The 23,550-nt window shown below is 37.5% G+C and overlaps 1 long non-coding RNA gene across 3 annotated transcripts in view; it reads left to right on the top strand.

Annotated features, from left to right (window-relative positions):
• LOC144578317 (uncharacterized) overlaps positions 1-23,550 on the top strand; it is a 163,152-nt gene that overhangs the window by 97,988 nt on the left and 41,614 nt on the right. Inside the window, exon 5 of one of the 3 annotated variants that reach the window (XR_013523826.1) lies at positions 16,477-16,599. The exons of 1 other annotated variant lie outside the window; for it this stretch is intronic. This is a non-coding gene — a long non-coding RNA (uncharacterized LOC144578317). Of the gene's footprint in view, positions 1-5,342; positions 10,890-16,476; positions 16,600-23,550 lie in introns of those variants that run through there. One more of the 3 variants, XR_013523828.1, reaches the window with a different exon arrangement.

Below are 23,550 nucleotides of genomic sequence, written 5' to 3'. Positions count from 1 at the left end.
TGGCATTTTCTAAGGAAAATGGCCTGCCTTCCTTTTTCCTACTTGTGTTTGCAGCTCTGAGCTCAAGAGTGAGCTGATGATCCCAGACGAGAGGCTTAGAGAGCCATTCCTATTCATTGTGGACATCTAAGACAGTAGATATCAGAGTGGAAACCTATGAAATTCAGAGATTTCACCACGTCTTTGTATGCAAAGCACTTTTAATGACAAAATACTGGGGAGAATTTGAGGAGTGAAACCAACTAACTCACGAATGCGTTTTTGAATCCCTCTTTCATTCACATTCACTTGTACAGTATAATAAATTCAAGCAGACACGCCTGAAATTTCTTAGCATAATTAATAAACAAGTGGTTTTGAGATGACATCACTATTCCTGATGGCCCCCAGTGTAAACCCTTCTTTTTATATTATACTCCATTGTTGTTTATTCTTTCTATGATGTGACTTGCCTTTTCCTCCAAATAAAACAAGCTTCAGGTTACGGCTTTGACATATTCAAACACGAGGTCTCCTTCAGGTATTCATATGATTTCTGTTTTCTGTTAAGATGTGAACTTTAGTATCCTATCAGCTGGTTATTGAAAAGAATAATCAAAGACAGGGCCCAAAATAACCCCAACCAACTTCCCCAATTTGCAGACTGACAACTAAATCTGGCCTGCAAATATTTTGTTTGGCTGCTCCGGTTATTTTTGTTTTGTTTTGTCTTGGTTTTGTAATTGAAGTTAAATGACTTTGGGCAGAAGATCCTTTCTCAAATTTCACAGGCCCACCACTCTCTGTTGCCTTATACTCCACGCTGGTTCCAACATTTTTGTAACCTTCATGAAACTTAGAGGCATTTGGGTTTGTGATGCCTCTCAGGTAGGTGGATCAGCTGAGGTCAGCAGTTCAAGATCAGCCTGTCCAACATGGTAAAGCCCCTTCCCTACTAAAAACACAAAGTTAGTCAGGCATTGTGGTGTGTCCTGTAGTCCCAGCTACAGCTATGGGAGAGGCTGCAGCAGAAGAGTTGCTTGACCCAGGAGGCAGAGATTGCAGTGAGTCAATATCGTGCCACTGCACTTCGGCCTGGGTGACAAAGTGAGACTTCGTCTTAAAAAAAAAAAAGAAGAAGAAAAAGAAAAGAAAATCCTGACAACAGAGCCAGGGAAAGTCATGAAGAGAGGCTTCTCACATTTGTGTGCCTGATAACAAAAAAGTCTCTAGAAAAACCACAGACTTGAATAAAGGCCATTTGCAATCTTATACAAAAAATACACAAGTACCTCTGCGCGGCAACCTCCTGTCCAACCTTGGACTGGCACCACCCTCCTGATTGCTCTTTCTAGGCAAAGATAATTATTTTAAAACAATTATGTAATCCTCCTCATTTTTTCCTTTAAACCTCTTTTTCTTTCTTTACCTCCCTGAATATGCACATAGTTTGCATATTCCTATTGCAGTGTCCTATTTCCAAATAAACATCTTTTCTTTTAGAAACTTCTTTTTGTTATTTAGGCTGACCAGTTCATGGAATCATTCCAGTCAAACCAAACACAATCTTCTCTCAATTTACAGTTATTCTTGGAAGACTCAGTGTATGCTTAAACTATATGACAATATTTTGTGTTTATTTATAAAAGAAGTTGGGCTCTAGGCTCAGAAAATATAGGTAGAGTTTATTAATTGATGTAAATATCTGGTGAGATGACTTGGAAGTTGTGCAGTCTGTAGCATCATTATTTGATTGCAAGATGCATTATACCCCTGACCTTTCTCACTGAATCTCAGTAGCATTTTCTAGTCATTGTGACCAAAGGAAAAAAGCTTCCTAAAATGTTTGCAATGTCCCCGAGTGGCTCTACCAACCCCGTTGAGGTATAACTTTTGTGATGAGAATTTATGTGGCAGATTACCCTCATGTTTTCATTGTCTAAAGCTGATCTTTTTTTAACTCCTCTATGTTCAGTATCCTTTGGTATCTACTACTTGGTTCCAGTTTGACTTTTGTCCTAGAAAATGTTGTGACTTCCCAGGGACTGCCATAACAGCGGCTTCCTCCAGGATATAGTCCATTCTGACTAAGTAACAGGGCTTGCTCCCTGCTGCTTTAGGGATGCTCATTTAAAGTCTCTTCCTGGCCTGCATTTTGGTCCCTCAAAGAACCTCTGTGTATGCTTCTGCTAAACTTCTTTTTAGGCCTTCCTAGATTGACTTCCAGTACACCTTGGGCTCGTTCATTGCAGCAGATAGTCCCCTCCCCAGAGACCCTGGGTGATTTACAGATCCAATATCGGCATCATGGCTGGAGTGGAGAATCAACAGCATCCTGACTGGGTTTATACTTAATTTAATACTCATATTTTAATAAAGAACATTACCATGGACCATATGTCAATTTCAACTTCCTTCACCCAGGCTTTAACCTGGTTACTACTTGTGCCTCTTTCGGCCCTTAACTACCTCCTTTCTCAGGCCAATGTGGTACTGTGTACCAATTACAAAGCTGGCGTTCTCTAGGCTAGTAGCAAATTCTAGGATGATGATAACCCACCAAATTACAGGGACTACAGTTTCCAGTACCATAGCTATCTGGGATTTCCCCCACTGTGGGTCCCTGCCACTAATGAATTCAACATGTGCTTGGCACTACTTGATTCCCTGACACCCTCAGCTCAAGGACTTGTAGCCCCGCTTGTATTGGGACAGGTTCCCTCTTGCGTGCTCACCTACCCAGATCATACGCCAATTCTCTCTGACCTTTTCCTTGACGTGAGTTGCTGCTTTTCTACCAAGCTAGACATGAGGCCATCATTGTCAGCATTGTGACCAGTGGCTCTCTGCTGCAAGCACTATCCAGGTACTCACCTGACCTCATGAAATTCTTCTCTGGGGGCATAAACAGCTATTCCCCATGGACCCAGAGATTCTCATAGCCAAAGAAGCCGTGACTCCAGCTACTCACCAATACGTTGCCAAAACCAGAGTTAAAAGAAAGCCCGATCTTTGCAGGTGTATGGATTTGTTTTGTTCTTGTTTTTTCCTTTAGTTATACATTTCTCATTCCACTTTCTTTTTTGCTGTGACCCAGCAGCACTTATCAGAGGGATCTACATAAGCCAATTTCAACATAACTGACAAATGGTCAATAATGTATTGGTCTTTCCATAAATATAAGTCTGGACTCATAAGACAAGGCAGACCTGGGTGAAGCATATTTCCGTAAGGGATGTCAGTTATCTAGGCAGCTATATCTGACACCAGATCCTCAACTGCACTTACATTGGTATCACCCTTTTTCATGTGTGTCTCTGCATTTCTCTTAACTGTCCTAATCTTTCTGTATCCTAAGAAAAATACCAAAATCTGGAATTCAAGTCTTAATCTACCTCCCTACTTGCCAGGGTTGGCACTATTCATCTTCTATCAAGAGGAGACATCCAGGCCATGCATACAGATGCACATGTGAGTGGCCTGTTGGGAAGACTGGCTTTATTCCAATTCTGGCCACTCCTCTTGTGTGTAGACTGCTCCTGAATTAGTTGTTTGAGGGAAGTAGCACCAACAATGCATTATGAAATGCGAACATGTCTAATGGACTCTGCGGAACATCAGTGTGTGTAAGCTGCATAGACAGTGACTAAAACTTTTCTTTGTAAATGTTTTCCTTATAGTTAGTCACTAAAAATTACAGAGCTTTGGTCAACAAAAATGTATTTCTTATGCATAATCATTGACCAGAAATGTAACCTGATTCTGAATTTGAAACAGGACATTTTATTCTGGTTTTCTTCATGGGAAGTGGCTGAATTTGGTAGAGTAGAAATAGAAAGAAGTTGAAGAACAAAAGACGCAAAATGCACAGAGTACCCGTTGAAATATTCAACACATCAAATCGCATATGTAAAATTTAAAACATCTAGGGAATATTATAACACTGGCTTTCAAAAGAACTAACCTATATCTGACATAAACTTTTGGCTGCTCAAAACTTTCTAAAATATCTACTAGGGGATTTGAGATATCTGACTTGAGGCATCTGGTACTTGTCTTCTTCATAAAGAGGAACCAAAATAGCAGGTAGATAATTACAATCCAAATACATCATCTAAAAGAGAACATTAGAATTCAACAAAAAAAGTGACACAAAACATCAAAAGCATGGAAGGAGAGGGGAAGCAAGGTAGCCTGCTTGGCGGAGATGGGCTGGGAGTCCAAAGAGGCTCCCCGAAATGAGGAAGGGGTAAGTGAGAGACCTCATAATTTACATTCCCACCATAAACTCCTAAAATCCTATCCCTGGGAGAGTCCCTCAACCATCATGGGCCCTGGGATTAATGTAGGGAGCTGCCTGAAGACCACACATCTGCATTGCTCCAGACAGGGAGCTCACCCTGTGTCCACATAACTCTTAGTCCTAAGCAGCTACAGAAAGGCAGCTCCTGAATCTCCACATCCCTGGAGCCCCATTGAAATTCTCTGCTTACAACTACTGCTGTGGCTGGATACTGTTGCCAGGACTGAAGCATGAGCCATTGGCAGTGACACTTATGCCCCCAGCAATGGATTCACCATGCATTTTCACATGGCCCAGGGACAGAGTCCCTTGCCCACAGCCGCTGGCACCTAAGGGCAAGCCACTCTCAGCCACCCTACTTCCCCTAGCAGCAAAGCCACAATACATGTACAAGCACCCTGAGTATAGGCTACCTCATGTACAGTGACCACGTGGGGCCAAAGCACACACTCCCCACCTGCATATAGCTGCTGCCACTGAAAGAAATCCCACGCTTCCCAGTAACAGGACCATAACACAGCCACTGCTGCCCCCACTCTAGCATTCCACAATGTGTCTGGTGATCACCCCACCTGCCTACCACAGTCAAAGCCTGCACATCCCATTGGGAGGGCTAAGGACAGGTCTGCCAACCCAGCCCTAACCACCACAGTTGGGACCTGAGCATTCCTCCTAGGAGCCTGTATTTGGCTCTACCTGAACTGTCACTACCACCACAGCTGGCCCCTACCTGCCCCTGCCACCTGCAGGCCTGAGTATTGGTCCACCCAACTGACCACAGCCAGCATCAAACCCAGCATAGATCACTTGGGAGACAGGATTGTCCCACACTGTTACTGCCATTGCCCACGCTGCACTCACTGTCATGGAACCTGAGGGCTCAGCTACCCACCTAGCCCACCAGTGCCACTACCCGCACCTTAAAAAGCTGCCTGGAGGCCTAAGAATCAGCCTGCACAGACATGCCAGCACTGGTGCCAGTGGAACCCAAGAAAAGATGTGCTCATTGCATTGCTGTCACCCCTTGAACTCAATAACCGTTCTGCCCAACTTGTTGCAGCCACTGCCAACACCAAAGTGGACAGCTTTGGTTCCAGCGGGATGCTCCACCATTGCTACTGATGTCAATCACATCACACCAGCTGCTAAGGAGCTTGAGAAACTGACCACACACCCGGCCCACTGCTACCACTACCAGCATCTGAGAAAGCCACCTGGAGCCCAAGAATCAGCCTGCTTACACCCAATAGCACTTGTGCCAGTGTAAACCACACTGGGGCCCAAGGACAAACGTGCTCAGTCCACCGTTGCCACCACTGGGGACTGAAAACTGGCTCACCTGGAATCCTGGCCTCCAGAACAACTTCACCACAGCCTCTACTGCAACGACACCTAATGCCACTGAGGAAATCATGAATACCGCTGATGTTATCCACTGATAAATAAATCATTCAGAATTATTTGGCCCCCACAATCAAAGCCAAAGTGCCCTCCATGATCAAGACCATAGATACGCTTCAGGAAAACGTCCTGCCCTACAAAAGCAAATTTAAAAAACTGGAGTGATTATTACACCACACGAACAGCTATAAATATTAGGACAAAAGGAACATACCTCAACATAATAAAGTCCAAATAGGGCAAATCCACAGCTAACATCATATCGAGTGTAAAAGCTGAAAGGTTTTCCTCTGAGAACTGGAGCAAGAAAAGGATGTCCAGTTTTCCTATGTCTGTTCAACATAATATTGGAATACGGCTCCTAGCCAGAGCAGTCAGTCCAGAAGAAATAAAGACATTCAAATTGGGAAAAAGTCAGTCAAATTTTCCCTCTTTGCAGATGATATTGTTTTATATCTAGAAAAATCTAAAGACTTCACCAAAAAAACTATTAGATCTGATACATTCAGTAAAATTGCAGGATATAAAATCAACATACAAAAAGTATTAGGGTTTCTACATATGAATAATAAACTAGCTGAGAAAGAAATCATTAAGGGAATCCCATTATAATAGCTAAAAACATTTCTAAGAATGAATTTACCCAAGGAGGTGAAAGTCCTCTACAAGAAAAACCACAAAATATTGATGAAAGAAATTGAAGAGGACACAAACGAATGGAAGGATATGCCTGTTCATGGATTACAAGAATTAATATCATTAAACTAACCACGTTCCCCTAAACAATACAGATTCAAAGCAACCTTTATCAAAATACTAATGTCATTTTTCACAGAAATAGAAAAAAAAATTCTAAAATTCATACAGAACTAAGAAAAACCTTAATAGCCAAAGCAATCTCAAAAAAAAAAAAAAAGGAACAAAGCTAGAGTCATCACACTATCTTACTTCAAAATAGGTTACAAAGCTATAGCAAGCAAAACATCATGGTATCAGTATAACAGCAAATACATAGACCAATTAAACAGAATAGAGAACCCAGAAATAAATGCATATATTTACAGCCAACTGATTTTTGACATAGGCACCAAGAACATACACTGAAGAAAGGACACCTCTTCAATAAATGGTGCTGGGAAAACCCATATGAGAAACAATTAAACTGGACCCCTATCTCCCACCATATGAAAAAATTAACTCCAGATGGATCAAATACTTAAACATAAGACCCAAAACTATAAAACTAGTAGAAGAAAAGAAAACGTAGGGGAAATGCCAGGTCTAGGCAAATATTTTATGGCTAAGACCTCAAAAGCATAGGCAACAAAAACAAAAAAAGAGAAATTGGAGTATATCAAAATCAAAAAGCTTTTTTACATCAAAGGAAACAATCAACAGAGTGAATACTATTTGGTATTCTGTTACATATAAACTTTTCTTTATCCAATCATCCTTTGTTGACACAAGTTGATTCCACATCTTCGCTATTGTGAACAGTATTGCAATAAATATGGGAGTGCAGGTATCCCTTGATATACTGATTTCCTTTCCTTTGAATAAATACCCAGTAGTTGGATGGCTGGATTTTATGGTAGTCTGATGTTTAGTATTTTGAAAAAATTTTATATTATTTTCCATAGTGGCTGTACTAATTTGCATTCTCACCAACAGCGTATAAGTTCCCTTTTCTCTGCATCCTTACCAGCATCTGTTATAATTTTTTTTAATGATTGCAATCCTAATTGGGATACGAGAATATATCATGTGGTTTTGATTTGCATTACCCTAATGATTAGTGATGTTGGGCATTTTTCGTATACTTATTGGTCATTTTTGTCTTCTTTTAAGAAAGGTCTATTCATGTCTTTTGCCCATTTTTAATGAATTGTTTTGGATATATTTAGTCATACAAAACTAAATCATGTCCTGTGTTGCAACACAGATGCAACCCGAGGTCATTATATTAAGTGAAATAAGCCAAGCATAGAAAGAAATATCACATGTTCTCACTTGTATGTGGGAACTAAAAAAGTTGATCTCATGGAGGTAGTTATTAGAATAATAGCTGAGGCTAACAAGGGTGTGTGGGATGAGGGCAGATGAAGAGAAAGAGAGGCTGGTTAATAGATACAACTATAGGGTTTGATAGAAGAAATGGTCTGATGTTTGACAGCAGAATAATGTAACTATTGTTAACAACAATGCATCGTGTGTTTCAAAATAGCTAGAAGAGAGGACTTGAAATGTCCCCAACACATAGAAACGGTAAATTCTCCAGGCCATGGGTACCCAGAATTCCATGACTTGCTTATTTAATATTCTATGCATGTAACAAAATATCACATGTACCCTATAAATATGTACAAATGTCATGTATCTATTAAAAAATTCTGGTCATGTAGATTCACTCACTCACATGCAGCCAATGTTGCAAATGCACCTGTAAGGTCACAATTCCAGATCACACACATTTCCTCTCAATGTCTTTATATATACCATGGCCTCATCATCAATGGCCAGATCTGATATCTGACAAGACAGTTTTTCATGTGACAGCAGCCCTTTTTAAGGAGAATTGCAGACTAAAAAAAAAAAAAATACTGTGTTACTAACAGAAAAGTTTGGTGTGGATATAAGAAAATCTGTCGTGAAAAGTCAATGAAGTGCTCCTTTATTAAGGAGCATACACTCTGGGACATCAGGAAAAACAACTTAAAACATACGAAAATTCTACTTCTAAGAATTTTGACACATACTTCCTTAGTATAAAGATATATATTTAAAAAATCAACAAAACAAATATATGACAGAAAATTGATTAACAACATACATACTCCATACAGCAGAATACTATATTATCATATTTCTTAATGTAGATCTATACTAAATGTTTTTTAAAATATTCAAAAGAGTACAAGTGAAAAAAAAGTTATGAAACATACCCGGCTGGTTAAAGTTTTATAAAATATATTCATATGTTTTTGTAATATCTGAATAGCGATACATCAGTATGTAATAGTGGTGATGATCTCTGAATGGTGGGGCTTTAGGTAACACTATGTATTTATTGCTTTACTACTTTGAATTTTTCTGAAATGAATTTGGATTTTTATATAATAAATATGCTAAGTGCAATAAAAAGGATAGTATTTCCCAGCACCCAAAACCTAGTCACTATGAAATGAAAGTAGGTCTGTAAATTTGTAGAGTAACCTTGCGGCCTTTCTACTTTTGTGTAAAGTACCAGCTCCTTGGCTTTGGAAACTCCTGTCCTACATTAAATGCTAGATGGGTCAGCGGAAAACCCTCAATGGCCTTAGCTTTCACTGTAAGTGAAATGACCTCATTTTAACATGAAGTTTGAATAAAATTTACAGTCTAGACTATAGAGTGATTACCTCCTCTTTCTTTTTTTTTTAATACAATCTCACTCACATCTGTCTATGGGATTCAAGCTTTTCCTAGTTCCCTCTTTTTATTAAAACATTTACTGCTCAACATGGACATTTTTTAAAAAATGTAAGTATACCGATTTTAATTTATTTGTAAGAATAATTTTTTATTTTAAAAACAGGACACGTACATGTATAAGTAAACAGTATGGCTGACACAGACCAAGTCCACACCAGTAAGCTTTTGAGAACCATTTACACTATGTTACCAGTACTGGTGCAGGCAGGCAGAGGAAGAATAAATAAGAGTGCTTCAGGAAGTGTAGTGATGGAGAGGGTCGGTAAAGAGGACACCTCGTTGCGGATGCTGGAGCAGAAACAACTCCCCCGTAAGTGACGTGCAAAGTTCCAGATGTCCACGACAAAGATAACCCAACCCATCGGAACAACCAACCTCCCAATGCAGCTGGCAACTGCAGGGGTGGAACTCCGGCATAGTAGGCACAGGAATGGGGAGACTGGAGACAGGCACAAATGCTGAGGGAAGAGTTCCAGTGAGCATGTGTGTTCACACATACGTACTACCAACAAAGAGCGCTGCACTGTGTAATCACCACTCACCGGATTCCATGATGGAGAAAAAAAGCCTCTTTTTTTTCCTACCTATTTATACCACTCAATACAGTCAGAATGGGAGCGGTTTCAGAAATAGAAAATATTCTATGCATGTGTTACTCGTTTTCAAGAGAGACCATTTACTTATTTAATGTTTTACGGTGCGCTCAGAACTAACCCTCAGAGCTGGGTACATTTAACAAGTAAAATAAATAAAGCATAAGGACATTTTTGCCCAAACCACCGAGCTAGAAAACGGCAGGTAAGAAAAGACTTGATTGAGCTCCTATCTTCTTATTTCAAAGTAAATTCTTTATACTGTACAGCAATGATCAATCAAGCATATGCTTCATAGAAGGCAACCCAGAACGGCTGGTCACAAGCATAGTCCGAAGCTATGTGCATTAAGTTTGCTTCAATGCGTTTAATTGCCTTTTAATGATTTACTGCTGATTTTAAGATATAAGACCAGGAAGAGATATAAGACCATTTCCTACATACTTAGCTTAAACTATGAAGTGTGTCATATTTTAGGACTAAGGCAGGGCTATATTTTGTCTAATAGCATAATCTACTATACTTACGTTTGTATCCCTCTTAGTATTAGTTATCTAAATACTAAAATATGGAAACTCATAAATACCAGGGTTTTAATAACACATAATTATACAAACAACCACTAAATTTTTTTTTTTATTTTACCATAAGACCAAAGTTGTCTGTCATTACTGTTTTGTTTCAGGTTTTTCTCCAAGAGGTTGAGTTGATCGCCTGTAGGTGCACAAAGTAGTGGTATTTACATAAGGAGAAAGAGGTCTAATATCCAAAGATGCCTTTACTTAAACTCAAGCGATAGAAGTTGCTGATCATAAGAAAGCAAATGTGAAAACGACAATTCTTCCACATATTGAATGTATACTGTAGGATACGTGCTTTAGGCATTATCTTTCAACTTCACTGCAATAGTGTTTTACAGGTGAGGGAAGCAAAGTACAAGATAGAGAATACCCAACTCAACAAGCTAAAAAATGGCAGTCAAGATCTTAGACAATTTTGTTGGATTTTAAAGTCCCACTTTCCATGAAACTGAAGAGCCTCTATAATTCCACCCAGCCCCTACAGTAATTCTTATGCTTTTCCCAGTGCTGTCACCTAATAAATGTTTTACATAGTTGTTGCCGAAATACCAATTAAAACAAGTGTTTATCATTATATTCACGTGTATGGCCAATGGGAATTTCTGCAACACACAAAAATCTGAAAGACACGAAATTTTTGTTACTATAAACATATATCCTGCCTATTCTTTCTTGAAAGGTGTGATATAAAATATTTAAACTTGCTTATTGAGAATAAAGAAGTTTTCTGCTCAGTTTTGAATCAATTCCAAACCAGAGAAACTCTTGTGCTGCGGTTTGAAACAAAGTGCTGAAATAATACATGTCCCTTGCTAGACTGTAAACCGCAGTCCCTTCATTCAGATGACCTCAAGGTCTGACCAGTGAGTACTCAGCTGCTTCTTCCGGTTACCTTTTTATGCTGGCTTGTCCTTAATATAGCTAATGCTCCCCAGATGTATCAGCCACTGGCCCTCTTTAACCCTTGCTGGTCTTGCATGCTGCACTGACTGCTTTTCACAGACACGAGACAGAAATGGAGAACATAGCATGTATTTTCAGTGTCCTTGGGGCATGGCAATGGCATTTAGGAAAACCTACCAAATGAATGGGCTTTTATTTTTGAATTTTGATAATTTTAAGTTTATATAAAAAGAGAATCAGATAACAAACCCCCTACTGGCCATTATCTAGCTTCAGCAAACTAACCTTACCCATATTCCCCATTTCAAATTATTTTGTAGTAAATCCAGACAACATTTTACTTTATAAATAAACATTTCAGTACTTAACTTTAAAAAATTAATACCTGAATATCTGGCGGGACACGGTGGTTCAAGCCTGTAGTCTCAGCACTTTGGGAGGCTGAGGCAGGTGGATCACGAGGTCCAGAGTTCAAGACCAGACTGGCCAACATAGTGAAACCCCGTCTCTACTAAAAAATACAGAAACTAGCTGGGCGTGGTGGCTCGTGCCTGTAATCCCAGCTACTTGGGAGGCTGAGGTAGGAGAATTGCTTGAACCGGGACCAGGAGGCGGAGTTTGCAGTGAGCCGTGATGGCACCACTGCACTCCAGCCTGGGCTACAGTGCGAGATTCCATCTCAAATAATAATAATTATAATTAATTCCTGAATATCGCCAAATATTGAGTCAGTGTTCAAATTTCCAATTATCTATTTTGTTTTTGAAGAAAAGTAAGAAAAGTATATGTGGAAGTTCTGGGCAGGGCAATCAGGCAAGAGAAAGAAATAAGAGATATTCAAATAGGAAGAGAGGAGGTCAAATTGTCACTGTTTGCAGCTGACATGATTGTATATTTAGAAAACCCCATCGTCTTAGCCCCAAATCTCCTTAAGCTGATAAGCAACTTCAGCAAAGTCTCAGGGTACAAAATCAATGTGCAAAAATCACAAGCATTCCTATACACCAATAACAGACAGATAAATCACGAGTGAACTCTCATTCACAACTGCTACTAAGAGAATAAAATACCTAGGAATACAACTTACAAGGCATGTGAAGGACCTCTTCAAGGAGGACTACAAACCATTCAACAAGGAAATAAGAAAGGACAAAAACAAATGGGAGAAACATTCCATGCTAATGGATAGGAAGAATCAATACTGTGAAAATGGCCATACTGCCCAAAGTAATTTATAGATTCAATACTATCCCTTTCAAGCTACCATTGACTTTCTTCACTGAATTAGAAAATAACTACTTTACATTTCATATGAAACCAAAAAAGAGCCCATATAGCCAAGACAATCCTAAGCAAAAAGAACAAAGGTGTAGGCATTATGCTACCTGACTTCAAACTATACTACAAGGCTACAGTAGCCAAAACAGCATGGTACTGGAACCAAAACAGATATATAGACCAATGAAACAGAACAGAGGCCTCAGAAATAACACAACACATCTACAACCATCTGATCTTTGACAAACCTTACAAAAACAAGCAATGGGTAAAGGATTCCCTGTTTAATAAATGGGGTTAAGAAAACTGGCTAGCCGTATGCAGAAAACTAAAACTGGACCCTTTCCTTACACCTTATAAAAAAATTAACTCAAGATGGATTAAAAATTTAAACATAGGTCCTAAAACCATAAAAATCCTAGAAGGAAACCTAGCCAATATGACTCAGGATTTAGGCATGGGCAAAGACTCCATGACAAAAGCAGCCAAAGCAATGGCAACAGAAGCCAAAACTGACAAATGAGATTTGTCAGTTAAACTAAAGAGCCTCTGTACTGCAGAAGAAACTATCATCAGAGTGAACAGGCAACCTACAGAAAGGGAGAAAATTTTTGCAATGGATCTATCCATTATCCAAAGGGCTAATATCCAGAATCTGCAAAGAACTTAAACAAATTTACCAAAAAAAAAAAAAAAACAATCCACCATCAAAAAGTGGGCAAAGGATATGAACAGACATATCTCAAAAGAAGACATTTATGCAGCCCACAAACATATGAAAAAAAGCTCATCATCACTGGTCATTAGAGAAATGCAAATCAAAACCACAATGAGATAGCATCTCATGCCAGTTAGAATAGCATTCACTAAAAAGTTAGGAAACAATAGATGCTGGGGAGGAAGTGGAGGAATAGGAACACTTTTACACTGTTGATGGGAGTGTAAATTAGTTCAACCATTGTGGAAGACAGTGTGGCGATTCCTCAAAGATCTAGAACTAGAAATACCATTTGACCCAGCAATCTCATCATACCCAAAGGATTATCAATCATTCTACTACAAAGACACATGCACACATATGTTTATCTCGGTGCCGTTCACAATAGCAAAGACCTGGAACCAACCCAAATGCCAATCAATGATAGGCTGAATAAAGAAAATGTGGCACATTTACACCGTGGAATACTATGCAGCCATAAAAGGATGAGCTCATGTCCTTTTCAGGGACATGGACGAAGTGGCAAACTAACACAAGAACAGAAAATCAAACACAGCATGTTCTCAGTGGGAGTCAATGAGAACACATGGACATAGGAAGGGGAACATCACACACCGGGGCCTGTTGAGGGGTGGGGGCTAGGACCGGATAGCATTAGGAGAAGTAAGTAATGCAGATGATGGGTTGATGGGTGCAGCAAACCCCCATGGCACATGTATACCTATGTAACAAACCCGGACGTTCTGCACATGTACCCCAGAACTTAAAGTATCCAACAAAAGGGCCAAGGGGGTGACTTGAAAGAGAAGTGCCTTCAATTAACTTTTTAATGTTACAAATTTTTCTAGTTTCTTTGAATCAAGACCCAAATAAGGCCTACATGTAATCCTTAATATGTAATTTACATACGTTTTAAGTCTCTTTTCACCTGTTGTTTTCTCCTTCCATCTTTCTTTTACTCTTTGCAGTTTATTTGCTGAAGAAACACAATTATCTGTCCTGCACGATTTTTCTGCTTGCAGCCCTGTAATGTAGTTTAGCACGTTGTTCTGTCTTTTGTGTTTTCTGTAGTTAGTAATTGCATATAGAGGACTGATCAGATTCAGGTCTGCTTTTTCTGAAAAGACTTCTTCATAGGAGGTGTTTTGTTTCTCCAAATGGAGGGATCAAATATCTGGTAATTTTTTTCTTTTTGATATCATCAATAATTGATGCTTCATGTTTACATCTGTAATTCATTTTGAATTACAAAAGGGTACTATGCCAATTCTATAATTTATTTTTCATTAAGTTGCTGACATGCCACAATAAAGAAAATGTTGCTCTTGTCTACTATTTGATTACCCAGGGGTTCCATTGTCTATGAGTTTTCAAAATAATGAGTTGGTTCATTAATATCTTCCAATTACTAACTAATGCTTTTTAAGTATCACTATGCATTCACAGGTTTAAATTCATTTGATGTATTTAAGTCTTTTGTAATTTTTCCCTAATTGATCCGTATATTGCCTCATCTTTGACAGTTTCTGTTAGTTGACTTTCACATCTTTGACCTAAAGCTAATAATCTTTGACAGTTTCCTCGTCATCTGGTATGACAAGAGTTTCCAAGATGATCTTGTATATTTCCTGTCCCCAACCTTGCTGTAGCCTTTACTCTGGGGAACTCTGGTTCCTTTGTGAATTTTGAGTATTGGGGGCACTTAATGGTACTGGATGTGTCAGTATTTCTTGGCCATTTTGTTGAAAAATTAGAATTATTTTTTAAGCAGAAAATGTTGTCAACTTATATTGATATTTCAAATTAACTACTAAAAGGTCTTTACTTAATCTCTTTTCACATTGGTTTTTCCTTTCTTCATTGCCAAGAATCTTGCCTGTGAAAGACATAGGATTATGCAGTATAATATCAGAGACATAATGAATCATGGGGGTGGATCTTTCTCATGATAGTGAATAAGTCTCACAAGATCTGATGGTTTTATAAAGGTGAGTTTCCATGCACAAACTCTCTTCTCTTGTCTGCTGCCATGTGAAACATGCTTTTCACCTTCTGCCATGACTGTGAGACCTCCCCAGCCACGTGGAGCTGTAAGTCCATTAAACCTTTTTTTGTGTGTGTGTGAACTGCCCATAAGCAGTGTGAAAATGGACCAATAAAATGGAGTATTTTGATTTTTGCCCTCAGGGCATATATCATTAAAGCTGTACAGTTACAAACTATTTTTTAAAGTTTTATGGATTAGCTATTTTCTATGTGATTATGCCAGTAACTAGTTACACATTTAGATTTAGTTTATTTTAATATTTTTAGGAATTTAAAAAATATACTTTTTATCATGTAAAATGTTTACATGGTTTCAAAGTCAATTATGTAAAATAAGATCTATTCAGTGAATCTATCTCCTATTCTTGTTCCTTCATTCTACTCACTCTGTACCCTTAAAATGAGTTAGCAACATTAGGATTGATACATATGACTATTACATACTATGTTTTTTCTTTTATTATCATTATATATTCATAGTGCTACAATTAACTATTTACTAATGCTCACTACCAGACCTTAAATTGATACAATTCTAGCCATTTTAATTCTCTGAAAGTTATTCTCTAGCAGATAATTTAGGAATAACTCACTGGATGTCGATAAAGTTTGGCTTCGTACTTGGAAAACCGGTTTATCCAGTTATAAAATAGTTGGCTCCGTTTTTATTTTCTAGTTTTCTCTAGAAGTCATAAACGTTGCTATTAAAAATTTTAAACAATCCAATTTTATTTGTTACAAGTGACTTAGATATTTTGTACAAATAGCAAAGTAATTCATTCACTTTTTAAAAAGGCTAATCATTTTATTAGCATTTTCTCAGTGTTCTCATTCTACTTTTCCAGCTACATAATGTGACTTGGCAACATTTATATATATATATATATATATATATTATAAATTATTATATATATAATTATATATTATATGTAATAATATATAATATATATTAATAATTATATATAACTATATATTATATATAGACTTTATATATATTCATATATAATATATAAATATATAATATATATATACTTTTCTAACGTTGATAATGTATCAAGCTTCAACTTTTCTACATATATATAGAGAGAGACTTTAGAAAAGTTTGTTTTTAATTGCGGTTTTTTTCCTATTTCTCTAACGTCATTACTTGGACTTTCTTTTCATTATATGTATGTTGTTTCTTATTTTCACATCTTCCATAAGACCAAATGTGTCCGAAGTTTCCAGAGATCTGATATCTGAACTGTGCACATCAATAACCCAACTTTGAGTGAGAAAGCAAATTTTTGTGAACATAGACCAAGGATAGACACGATTGACAAGAGGGTAAGTTGAGTGCATATTCTCTATGACTCAGACAACCAGCAGGCTGTTTCCTAGTAATCTCATGTCTTCTTGTTTTGTTAAGTGGTCAAAATAAAAAGATACATGAAAATTGCATTTGAGATTATACAGAGTTTCCAAAGTAAAGTTTACTAAACAGTCCCAGGGGAAATTATTTATCATTCATTGCTAAGCAAAACATCATTTTTCTCATGTTTCCTTCTCTCGATGACAGTCATCTTAACTATGCTTTCCATTTTCCCCACTGGGTGCTAAAGATCTTAGCCAAATTGAGCCTCAGTCTCACAATAATAAACACAATTATGCAGAGATTCTTGCTGCATGCCTGTATTCTTAAACTTAGTCCCAGCATCTACTTCAAAGATTTTTTTAAGCTTGCAGGAAAGTTGTTACACAACATTTAGTTTGAATATGTATTTTTTGGAGGAAAAGTCTGGATATTTCAATAGATTCTGGCTCCTAAAAGGGGTCTGTGATGCAGAAAGACTGTTTTATGTTTATTATTTTACTTATGAAACAGAAGCTTGTCTTCTAGTTTAATTTTAAACCCTCAATGATTTATATCAACATGAGTGGTTTACTTTCTGAATTTTGTTTCAACCAAATATAATTAATAATGAACTGATGAGTTTACAGTTCAGACTTTAATCACTGGAAATAAAGTCAAGCTTTTCTAAGTCTAGACTATGTAATATAGGGAGAAAAAAACTAAGCTCTTTTACTACAAATACCATTAAGCACCTGATAAAAATTTATTAACTGGATTCATTTTTCTTTGGAATGAAGGCGAGTCTTACATGTGAGTATTCTAAATAGTGTCCTCCTTAAAATAGGTTGAGACACAAAGCACTTCAATAAAGTCACTTATTTCTACATAAGTTAGTTCTATATTCTTTCCTTTCTAAATTTTTCTTTCTCCTATTATTGCATTGTGTTTCCCTGAGCATGGATAAAATGTCTTGCAGTCTTTTGGTGAAAATTTATTGCATTGGTCATGGGCTTATTACTATATATCAGAAGCCTCTGGAGAAATGCTTCCATTTACTTAACCAAGAATTTAGGTCTACAAATATTTCCCTTGTTCCATGATGAAGACAAAAGACATTGCAAGATAGAGTGCTTAATAGAAGGGTTTCACGTCAAATATATATCCGGCTTATACAATTACTGTATCTAAAATTTGTTAATTTTATCCCCAGCTATATTTTAATCTGGTTACTTGTTTAGAGAACATAATACTCTAAGACAAACTGAGATATAGTGACAAAATATTACCTGGAATGTGGATTGATAATGTATCAAGCTTCAACGTCATCAAAGAACAGAGTTAGACATTGGCAACTTGAAAACCCACTGATCAAACATTAATTCATAGACATCGATGAGAATGTATAGGCAGTAACCTCAAATATGTATGATGAATTATAACGAACACCACAATTCTATCTATCTATCATCTATCTAGACTGGGTGGAGAAAGGCATGTAGTGCCTGTTAAATCAGTGATGACCAAACTTGGAAGGCATAAATTAAGTGTCTCAACTATATGTATAATTGAATAAATTAACTTACCTGGAAGGCATTCATTTGTATTTCACCAATGATTTAATTATTTATAGCAACATTTTCAGTCTTTTTCTAAAAAATTGAGTTGTGAGTGACAAATAAAAAGTTCTATTTATTTGAGGTATATCACATGGTGTTTTGATATATCTTGTGTAAAGATTCTCACAACCAAGCTAACATATCTATCACCTGACCTAATTATCATATTTTGTGGTAAGAATACTTAAGATCTACTACCTCAGCAAATTTCAAGTATATATCATTATTAACTATAGTTACCATTTTGTATATTAGATCCTTAGAACTTAGTCATCTTAAAACTGGGAATTTTGTACTCTTTGAACAACCCCTCCCCATTTCCCCTGCTCCCTATCCCAAATCAACCACCGTGCTACCCTCTGTTTCTCTAGGTTTGACTATATTGTGTTCCACATATAAGTGATATAATTCAGGATATGTCTTTCTGTGTCTGCCTTATTTCACTTGGTCTATTGTCCTCCAAGTTCATCCAAGATGTTGCAAATGACAGGATTTTCTTTTTTAAGGCTGAATATTCTGCATTGTACATATATATGTATGAATGTATCATAATTTCTTTATCTACTCATTCATTGATAGACCCTTAGATTGCTTTCTTATCTTGGCTGCCAGCATACAATAAGTTTGTAATTCTGTGAACAACAGATTGGCGTTAAATAAAAAAGAGGTTTGTTCGCTTGAGAAATATTAACTTCTCATTTTGAACTCATTGGAAATACAGCTGTAATCCTCATTTTTCTTGCCATAGCCTAAGAAGTTAGCTCTGAATAATTTCTTCCTTCCTTGCTATTTAGTGCAATTACATTAATCTCTTTAAAATTTAGATAATTTAGATTTGACTTGACGTTCCAAAGTATTCAGAAAGTGACTAATGATTAAATGTTGAATAGTATAATTTTCCATTATATATATTATGAATAAAAACATCTAGGTAGAATTTCCCAAATCATTTGCACTTTAAAGAAATGGTTACACATTTTTGGTTTGTTGAGTTATTCAATTAACTTGAATGAATAGTTAACTTGTAATTTGATGGATCTGAGGTGGAAAGAAAAATATTTGAGGTTGAAATTTGTTTACGTAAATTTTTAAAGTAAATTGTGGAGTCAGCTTAAATGCCTAATGTAGACTCTGACACTGACACTCTTTTCTTTCTTCCTACTGATTCAATTCATAGAACCAGTGGCACTTAAGTGGCCAGATAGTTAGGTTGCAAGCTTATTAAAGTAAGCAAAGGCTCACCCATTGCTTGTGGTGAGATGTGATTTTAATTGTAGGAGAGGTCGATAAACATTGGTGCTATGGTTAGATAGGAGCTCATCAGACCATATAGCTTGCCAGTTTACACATACACAAACACAAGAACTCTGAAATAAAGGCTGATTTCTGTATTTGTTTCTCTATTCTACTGATAATCTTCTAGAGGGATCATAAAGCTTCAAATGTAACACTATCTTAAAAAAGCAAAAATATAAAGACCAAAAATGGACTAGCTTTCAGTTTACCTTTCTCACACCCATCCTCCAACTCCCACTCTGAAGTCTCACTGGGCCATATACTCAGTTATTTATCCTTAAGTCACGTAATCCCATTTCTCTACTGCTTCATATTTTCACTGTCTGTACTCTAACCCTAGCCAAAAACAAAAGACCAAAAAAAAAAAAAAATCAAATCAAATCAAAGAAAACTCCAAAAAGGTTTTGTTTAACTCCCCTTCCATTCCTCTTCTGATCAAATGAATTCCTTAGAAGTCAGGTCATGATTACCGGGAGAAATGCCAGACATAGGTGATGGGGAGGAAGGCAGCAAATCACATTGCCATGTATGTACCTTTGCAACAATCCTTAATGCTCTTCGCATGTACCCCCAGACCTAAAATGCAATAAAATAAAAAAAATGAAAAAAGAAGTCAGGTCATGATGAATAATGCTAATTTTCAGTAGAATCATTCTACTAATTTAACAGAAATCAAAATAATAAAGACAGAAAATTGAACACTGTTCACACTTTCTTGTTCTGCATTTTATGCTATTATCCTAAAACAAAATCCCATATTTTACTGTGTTATCCCTACACATGAAGCGCAGCAGAGAAAATTTAATAAATATAACTTGTTTTTCAGTAGCTTCATCTGGCTCAATTGATGTTCTTTTTTGTTTTTTTAATTTTGTTTTCAATTGACAAGTAATACTTGTATTTATTTATTGGGTACAATGTGACGTTTTGGTATGTGTTTACATTAAGGAAGGAGAAGAATAGCAGGTATTTGAAGTTCAAGATAGCTTTAAAGAAGAGTTGGATCTTGGGCTGGTGTTTGAAGGAGGCTACCACTCTTTCCCTTCTCCTCACTGCTAAGAGAAACATAAGTTCACTGCCCAAACTCCTTCACTTTTCACTCTCTGTTGTGTCAGCATCTTGTATCTGGTTTTAGGACTCCACAGAAAATTATATTTTTAAATTATCAGAGCCAATCACCTCCCCTCAATATTAATCTTCCTCGACCTCAACCTTTTAAAAAATTTATCTTCGGCCGGGCGCAGTGGCTCAAGCCTGTAATCCCAGCACTTTGGGAGGCCGAGGCGGGTGGATCATGAGGTCAAGAGATCGAGACCATCCTGGTCAACATGGTGAAACCCCGTCTCTACTAAAAATACAAAAAATTAGCCTGGCATGGTGGCGCGTGCCTGTAATCCCAGCTACTCAGGAGGCTGAGGCAGGAGAATTGCCTGAACCCAGGAGGCGGAGGTTGCGGTGAGCCGAGATCGCGCCATTGCACTCCAGCCTGGGTAACAAGAGCAAAAACTCCGTCTCAAAAAAAAAAAAAAAAAAAATTACCCTCTACCAGTTTTAGGTGTCCAGTTAGGTGGTAGTAAGTACATTTATGTTCTCTTTTTTCCTTCAACCTTCATCAATCACAATTAAAGACTGTATGCTTACTAAATAGAGTATGGATGACTTTTCATCTCTCTTTTTTTTTTTTTTTTTTTTTGAGACAGAGTTTCGCTCTTGTTACCCAGGCTGGAGTGCAATGGCACGATCTCGGCTCACTGCAACCTCCGCCTCCTGGGTTCAGGCAATTCTCCTGCCTCAGCCTCCCGAGTAGCTGGGATTACAGGCACGCACCACCGTGCCCAGCTAATTTTTTGTATTTTTAGTAGAGACGGGGTTTCACCATGTTGACCGGGATGGTCTCGATCTCTTGACCTCGTGATCCACCCGCCTCGGCCTGCCAAAGTGCTGGGATTACAGGCGTGAGCCACCGCGCCAGGCCCTACCTCTCCATTCTTTCTGTAGTCCCACTATCCAAAACTAAGCTGCACAAAAGTTCCCAAGGCTGTATCATATGGATCAGCTTTTTGAACACAGGAGATAAACAGGAAGTATATGCCGTGTTCCATTGGCTCTGAGGAACCACGTGCACAACTGACCAGCGCCGACTGAAGGAAGCCTCTGAATCCTGCCCACACGATGTCATGTGTGGTTACAGGTACCATTTCATAGACCAAATGAGCTTTCATCTGCTTTGGGCAAGCTCTGTAAAATAAATCTGTTCTACAGACTCCGCCTGCCACATAAGGTGGTTTATACAGTTTTATGTAAAAACTATCAGTGGGAAACAAAATCCTAATGAAATGGCTAAATTTAAAACAAAACAGAACACTTACCAATATAATGCACGTTTATTTCCACATTGTTATCTGCTTTTGGAGGACCTGTAAAACCACAGAGCCCATAATAGGTGAATTCTACTGTATGTAAATTATAACTGAACAAAAGATGCATAACTAAGTACTCTAGATTGTAGATTCAAGGAAATGCATACAGGTATCATCTGCTCACACTAAAATACTTTAAAGTAAATAGAGACAGTTTAGTAGATATAAGGCAATAGGATGGCTTTGCTACTTTTCCAAAATGAAGTGGCAGCAAAAGAAAAACACATTTCCCTATTTTACCAAATGTGCTTCTGCAACTTAAAGGTATCAGCAGTGGGATCCTCTGTTAGCCAAGACTATGGGAGAAGAGAGAGAGAGACAGTGACCAGAACTTGGCAGCTGAGTGGGTTTATTCATGAGCTCATGGGTACCACATGCAGTACTTGAGAAAGAAGCCTTATGGACACTGCATATGCAGGTGGGGAGCAGATAGAGGAAACTGTGTCTGTATTGTAATGTTTGATGTACTTGTTTTTCACAATTCTTCCCTATGGTCACAGAATTTTACTTAGAACTCAGAATACTCAAGGCTGTGCTATAAGTGGTAACCAATACATGGAAACGAATTATTTTTCCACTGCCCACACTCATATTTCTTCAAGGGAGATTCTGAACACAGCAATTACAAAGTTGAAAATAGTTCCATCATATCCAAAAGATGGAAAAATGTTCACAAATACCTTCATAATTTGTTGAATATAAATTGTAACTAATACCATAAGCATTTGTAGGAATGCATAAATAAAATGTTTTCCCGAAGATAATGTTATCACTTTAAGTAATAGCCATTTGATTTCTGCCTTTGCTTTTGACACAGTGATAGGAGAATGTTATGGTCACTGCAGTTTGATAAATGACTTTCCCATCATATTTTCATTTTGTGGGTTTAGGTCAGACACCCTATTGTGACTTGGTTGGTGCGGAGGCTGGTGTTTCTCTGTATTTTTAGAATATTTAGTCTATTTAGAAAGTTTACATAATTTTGGTTACAGTGACTAAAGTGACTAGGATTAAAATAAGACTGGCTTTTACAAGAACAAACTCTTACAGCATTAGACGATGGCAGTTCACGCCAGCCTGCTTTGCAAAGTCCTTCAGGTTCCAGGATTCAGTACTTAAGATTGCAAATAGGGGTGCCCAGGGAGAAGATACAATGTTTTGTCTCTGTTGTTATAGGAATGCAATGTTCCTGAAAGGCAAAATGAAAAAAATGTTTATTTGATCAGGGTTCTTGGTCTAGTGTAGAGATGGCAAGTGAGTTTCATTTGTTTTACCAACTCTGAAAAATTGACAGCGGCTTCCTGAAGGACTCTATGGAAAAGGGCTCAGATAGAGATTTGTTAGGATAGCTATCCAGGATGGAGCATAAAGGACAGGCGGGCTATGCATCACCTATTTTGATATTTCTGGACTCATGGGAAGTGAAAGAAATATACTCAAATACTCCATTTCTAGCTGATATTTTTTGGATACTTGATACCATACTTCAAGTCTACTGAATCAGAAATCCCCTGTGGGCTTATTTTTCAAAATAAATTCTCATAATTATAATGTATAAAGACATAAAATATACATTCACAACTATTTCCTGTATATGGTATATGTGTGCATA

This window comes from Callithrix jacchus, chromosome 11, assembly GCF_049354715.1.
Source record: "Callithrix jacchus isolate 240 chromosome 11, calJac240_pri, whole genome shotgun sequence".
NCBI classification, from domain to species: Eukaryota; Metazoa; Chordata; class Mammalia; order Primates; family Cebidae; genus Callithrix; species Callithrix jacchus.
Note: the sequence above shows the minus strand (reverse complement) of the source record. Positions and strands in the feature narration are given on the sequence as shown.